Consider the following 7,206-nt stretch of genomic DNA (forward strand, 5'->3'; position numbering starts at 1 on the left):
ATAAATTGGTTATGGATATAACCGGTTAATGATTGGCTTATAACCATTTTACAAAAATGATATCACTCATGACAATTGGGTTTAATGACTGGTTATAATATATGAATTATTCATGGTTATGGATTGGTTTTGAAACTTAATCGTCCATGAGCATCCCTACTCTGAATGTGAAATCTTTTTGGTGTTTGTCCTTAAAATTAAAAACCAAAGGGAAATCAACAGGTTTTGTGCGGAATTTCCTTCGAGTTTTTTTACAGAATAAAAATTTGCAGGTTTCCTGCAGATTTTTACTTTAGTGACTAAAACAATTTGAATAGAAGCTTCCAAAGGACACTAGTAATATAAGTTTGTGCTCGAATGTAAAGTACAGAGTCACTTTCAAGATAAAGTTGTATTTGTACACTCATAGAAGTATGCTTTATAGATAGAATGACAATTGTAAGTTCTATTTTAAAAGATGAATTGATTACTATATTTGCTAAGAATGCACCTAAGTGCCTTACAATCACGAAAAAGTCATGTACATGTTGTTATTCCCTAATCCCTCGATACGACAACATTTGTGTTAATTTTAACGCATTGAGGGTAGGGATACTTCTCGTTGACTTGAATAATGCATGGTGAAGGGGGGGGGGGGGGAATTTCATATCTAATTATTTCATAATAATAAATTCATGCATCGATGAGTACATGTGTTCCTTGAGAGAGAGGTACTTACATTGTGAATCCAATATTTCTTGTCTCTAAGTTCCTTACCAAGGTTAGTTTGTGCGTTATTGAATCTAACTTCATTTCTTGGGTTCCATGTAATCCAAGTGATTAAGTTAATGACTACAATAATAATATTATTGATTTTTTGACTTCATCCTCAATTAATTATGTTGTATAGGCTCATATAGGTGGTATACTCAATTTCAAGCATAATAAGGATTCTAACCATGTCCAAAATTGCAATGTGTGTCTGCAATTTAAGAAGAGATGGTGAGGAGTTTCCAAGGCTTTAGTATGGAGGGAACATTTACAAACAAATGTAACTCTTCTCTTTCAAAGATTATCGTATTTGGAAAACAAGTTATGCACTAGTTTCCAAAAAGTCAAATACTTTTCAGGTGCAATGAACTTTTTCCATGTTTTTGGCCTAACTAACTTCTATATCATCAGTATTATGGCATGCATACGCCTCTATAAATGTAAGAGTTACATTGCTTTAGATTTTCCAAATTATATTGATTGCATCAATTTCACAATAATGTATAATGATTTTATGAATATAATAGTTATCTAGGATACAAATATGATGAAATTCATATAAATGTTCCTAATAGTTCCTTGAGTTAGCTCTAGGGTAGTAGTAGTTTGCAGATACTTAAGTTTTTATGAAAGGGCAATAGAGTATTAGATTTTACAACTTAACTATATATCATTCCAAAAACAATTTTTTTTCCATTCTCTATTTACCACTTCATATGATCTTCAATATCCTTCAAAGCATTCTTTGAACCAAACCATATTTAGGGGCTTATTTGATCCTTAACAGGTTGTTAGTTCTTGAGATAACTGCATCTAAGGGTATTGGATATTTTTTGTGGGTTATGATCATTTTCCATCTATGAGTGACTCGTCCTTTTTCATTTAAGCTCTTGATTTTTTGCATACCAAGACCACCAAGAGAGATATGTGTGCAAACTTTCTCCCACGAGAAAATGACAAGTATTATTGTGTCAGTATTTCATGTCCATACAAAGTTTCCAATGCAAGAATCCAATCTATCCAAAATGGACATTACCCACTCATATGTTATGACGTTATAAACTTACATTACATGGCTTCTAGATCTAACTAATTGGACACAACCCATTATATAAAGAAGATGTTCTTTCAAGGTATAACACTTTGTGTTGTTACAACGAATTGGAAGTATTTTGTAGGCAACGTATGAAGCAAGATTTCTTGTTAAGATGCGAGAAATTATGTCTCGAAGTGGTTCCTGATGCATTTGTGTAAAGCAACATATTCCTACATTATATGAGTCGTCATCTCTTGAGTTGTTTACTAGGAACACATGCTTTAATGGAGTGTATCTCGCACTTTTGAAATTGGTTTCCATTTTAGTCCAATCAAAGATAAGATTAGTTAAACAGGTGTTTATTTGAAAAATATTTTTCCTGAATCTATTTTAGCAAGATTGGAATTATTAGTCACATCAGATTTAGATTTAACTGAATTGGTTCAATCAAAATTGAAGAGCAACTTTATAAATATTGATATTTTTTAGCTAATTTGTTTTATAGAGTGAACCTTATTATGTAAGAGAGAATATGTATTTTTTAACAATGAATTTTATAAATTTTTGCCAAATTGCACTGAAAAATTGTGAATTAACTCAACAAATTAAAACATATTTATTTTCATGTTAAAATAAACAAATAGTTAACATAACAATTGATCAATCATTCAAAATACCTTGTCTTTTTTTCATAACTAAGTATAAGAAGTTGAACGATCATCTCAAAGTAGTATATGAAACATTTCAGAAATATATTTCAATAACCAATCTTATTAATATAATTATTATAAATGAGATGAATGTTTCTCAAGTATAAAATGATCGGTGTAAATGTAATACAACATAATCAAAGTTTTAACGCTTCAGATTACTAGATGGAGGGGTGCAACATGGGGCCTTCTTACAAACATATGGGTCACATGGCCCTAATGGTTCACAGCAAGGTGGTAAATCTTGTAAGTGCACTGCAAGAGCACTTTTCATACCAACAAGAAGCACCAAAAACAACAAGAAAAATTTCAATAAAGATTCCATGATAACTTAATTTTGATTTCAAAGAAATGAAAAATGGATACTAATAGTGAATGATATGTTAAACAAATGTGTACAGATTTATAGGTAAAAAATAATCTTTAGAAAATACTTAAATGTTAATAATGTACAAACTTTTTATTTATCCTTATTAGCATTGTTTTATATGTTGACTGACTACTAATACTCTTTTTTTTTGGACAAAACTAACAGACATAAATATTAAATAATTTATTAATACTTTATTTTGACTGAATATTATTATTTATTTGACTAACTACTAATATTAAATAGTGTGGTTTTATATTTTGATAGAATAAGTGTACCTCATTGAAGTAGTAATTCTATTAAATATTACAAGAAATAAAGTATCTTATATAAATAACTACTTCAAATCAAAATGGATTAAATAGTCTTTTCGTTCTTATAAGTTAGCGTGCTCTTTTTTTAATCCCTAAATTTTTTTTTTGTAAAAATATTCTCTAAATTAGGGATGCTCAAATTAACCCGTTATTTAAATTATCCATATTCATATTTAAATTTGGTTATTAAACACCGGTTAATTATTAATATAGTTTCAACCAAACCGATATTTTGGATATGTTATTAATATAATTTTAACCAAATCCATATTGTGTACATCCATATCCACAATAAAAATAAAATTATTTATTTTGAAAAAAAACTATTTATTTTTTTAATTTTGAAAAATTATTATTTTTTCTTCAAGAAATAAAAAAAATAGTTTTTTAGAAAAATATAAAAATGTTTTTTTTTAAATATTTTTTTCAAAAATAAATTATATTTTTGAGAATAAATATTTTTTCTTAAAAAAATGATTTAAATTTTCTTTTAATAAAAATCTATTATAAATTGGTTATGGATATAACCGGTTAATGATTGGCTTATAACCATTTTACGAAAATGATATCTGCTTATGACAATTGGTTTCAATAACTGGTTATAATATATGAATTATTCATGGTTATGGATTGGTTTTGGAAATTAATCATCCATGAGCATCCCTACTCTGAATGTGAAATCTTTTTGGTGTTAGTCCTTAAAATTAAAAACCAAAGGAAAATAAACAGGTTTTGTGCGGAATTTCCTTCGAGCTTTTTTACTGAATAAAAATTTGCAGGTTTCCTGCAGATTTATACTTTAGTGACTAAAAGAATTTGAATAGAAGCTTCCAAAGGACACTAGAAATATTAGTTTGTGCTCCTATGTAAAGTACAGAGTCACTTTCAAGATAAAGTTGTATTTGTACACTCATAGAAGTATGCTTTATAGATAGAATGACAATTGTTAGTTCTATTTTAAAAGATGAATTGATTACGATATTTGCTAAGAATGCACCTAAGTGCCTTACAATCACGAAAGACTCATATACATGTTATTCTTCCCTAATCCCTCGATACGACAACATTTGTGTAAATTTTAACGCATTGAGGGTAGGGATACTTCTCGTTGACTTGAATAATGCATGGTGAAGGGGGAGGGAAAAGTTTCATATCTAATTATTTCATAATAATAAATTCATGCATCGATGAGTACATGTGTTCCTTGAGAGAGAGGTACTTACATTGTGAATCCAATATTTCTTGTCTCTAAGTTCCTTACCAAGATTAGTTTGTGCGTTAAATCTAACTTCATTTCTTGGGTTCCATGTAATCCAAGTGGTTAAGGTAATGACCACAATAATAATATTATTGATTTTTTGACTTCATCCTTAATTAATTATGTTGTATAGGGTCATAAATGTAGTATAATCAGTTTCAAGCATAATAAGGATTCTAACCATGTCCAAAATTGCAATGTGTATCTGCAATTTAAGAAGAGATGGTGAGGAGTTTCCAAGGCTTTAGTATGGAGGGAACATTTACAAACAAATGTAACTCTTCTCTTTCAAAGATTATCGTATTTGGAAAACAAGTTATGCACTAGTTTCCGAAAAGTCGAATACTTTTCAGGTGCAATGAATTTTTTCCATGTTTTTGGCCTAACTAACTTCTATATCATCAGTATTATGGAAGGCATACGCCTCTATAAATGTAAGAGTTACATTGCTTTAGATTTTCCAAATTATATTGATTGCATCAATTTCACAATAATGTATAATGATTTTATGAATATAATAGTTATCTAGGATACAAATATGATGAAATTCATATAAATGTTCCTAATAGTTCCTTGAGTTAGCTCTAGGGTAGTAGTAGTTTGCAGATACTTAATTTTTTATGAAAGAGCAATAGAGTATTTGATTTTACAACTTAACTATTTATCATTCAAAAAACAATTTTTTTCCATTCTCTATTTACCACTTCATATGATCTTCAATATCCTTCAAAGCATTCTTTAAACCAAACCATATTTAGGAGCTTATTTGATCCTTAACAGGTTGTTAGTTCTTGAGATATCTGCATCTAAGGGTATTTGATATTTTTTGTGGGTTGTGATCATTTTCCATCTATGAGTGACTCGTCCTTTTTCATTTAAGCTCTTGATTTTTTGCATACCAAGACCACCAAGAGAGATATGTGTGCAAACTTTCTCCCACGAGAAAATGACAAGTATTATTGTGTCAGCATTTCATGTCCATACAAAGTTTCCAATGCAAGATTCCAATCTATCCAAAATGGACATTACCCACTCATATGTTATGACGTTAATAACTTACATTACATGGCTTCTAGATCTAACTAATTGGACACAACCCATTATATAAAGAAGATGTTCTTTCAAGGTATAACACTTTGTGTTGTTACAACGAATTGGAAGTATTTTGTAGGCAACGTATGAAGCAAGATTTCTTGTTAAGATGCGAGAAATTATGTCTCGAAGTGGTTCCTGATGCATTTGTGTAAAGCAACATATTCCTGCATTATATGAGTCGTCATCTCTTGAGTTGTTTACTAGGAACACATGCTTTAATGGAGTGTATCTCGCACTTTTGAAATTGGTTTCCATTTTAGTCCAATCAAAGATAAGATTACTTAAACAAGTGTTTATTTGAAAAATATTTTTCCTGAATCTATTTTAGCAAGATTGGAATTATTAGTCATATCAGATTTAGATTTAACTGAATTGGTTCAATCAAAATTGAAGAGCAACTTTATAAATATTGATATTTTTTAGCTAATTTGTTTTATAGAGTGAACCTTCTTATGTAAGAGAGAATATGTATTTTTTAACAATGAATTTTATAAATTTTCACGAAATTGCACTGAAAAATTGTGAATTAACTCAACAAATTAAAACATATTTATTTTCATGTTAAAGTAAACAAATAGTTAACATAACAATTGATCAATCATTCAAAATACCTTGTCTTTTTTTCATAACTAAATATAAGAAGTTGAACGATCATCTCAAAGTAGTATATGAAACATTTCAGAAATATATTTCAATAACCAATCTTATTAATATAATTATTATAAATGAGATGAATGTTTCTCAAATATAAAATGATCGGTGTAAATGTAATACAACATAATCAAAGTTTTAACGCTTCAGATTACTAGATGGAGGGGTGCAACATGGGGCCTTCTTACAAACATATGGGTCACATGGCCCTAATGGTTCACAGCAAGGTGGTAAATCTTGTAAGTGCACTGCAAGAGCACTTTTCATACCAACAAGAAGCACCAAAAACAACAAGAAAAATTTCAATAAAGATTCCATGATAACTTAATTTTGATTTCAAAGAAATGAAAAATGGATACTAATAGTGAATGATATGTTAAACAAATGTGTACACATTTATAGGTAAAAAATAATCTTTAGAAAATACTTAAATGTTAATAATGTACAAACTTTTTATTTATCCTTATTAGCATTGTTTTATATGTTGACTGACTACTAATACTCTTTTTTTTTTGGACAAAACTAAAAGAAATAAATATTAAATAATTTATTAATACTTTATGTTGACTGAATATTATTATTTATTTGACTAACTACTAATATTAAATAGTGTGGTTTAATATTTTGATAGAATAAGTGTACCTCATTGAAGTAGTAATTCTATTAAATATTACAAGAAATAAAGTATCTTATATAAATAACTACTTCAAATCAAAATGGCTTAAATACTCTTTTCGTTCTTATAAGTTAGCGTGTTCTTTTTTTAGTCCCTAAATTTTTTTTAAAAAAAGTATTCTCTAAATTCGGGATGCTCAAATTAACCCGTTATTTAAATTATCCATATTCATATTCAAATTTGGTTATTAAACACCGGTTAATTATTAGTATAGTTTCAACCAAATCGATATTTTGGATATGTTATTAATATAATTTTAACCAAATCCATATTGTGTACATCCATATCCACAATAAAAATCAAATTAGTCTATATTTTTTTTATAAAAAAAATTACAAAAACACTT

At 28.3% G+C, this 7,206-nt stretch overlaps 1 long non-coding RNA gene across 1 annotated transcript; it reads right to left on the reverse strand.

Moving 5' to 3' along the window:
* Positions 1-2,378: 2,378 nt before the first annotated feature.
* LOC127083563 (uncharacterized) lies at positions 2,379-6,599 on the reverse strand. The gene is made up of 2 exons (XR_007788467.1): positions 6,145-6,599; positions 2,379-2,463 (listed from the first exon to the last, which is right to left on the reverse strand). It is a non-coding gene; the product is annotated as an uncharacterized LOC127083563 (long non-coding RNA).
* Positions 6,600-7,206: the final 607 nt, after the last annotated feature.

Source organism: Lathyrus oleraceus, chromosome 5 (assembly GCF_024323335.1).
Source record: "Lathyrus oleraceus cultivar Zhongwan6 chromosome 5, CAAS_Psat_ZW6_1.0, whole genome shotgun sequence".
Taxonomy (NCBI): Eukaryota; Viridiplantae; Streptophyta; class Magnoliopsida; order Fabales; family Fabaceae; genus Lathyrus; species Lathyrus oleraceus.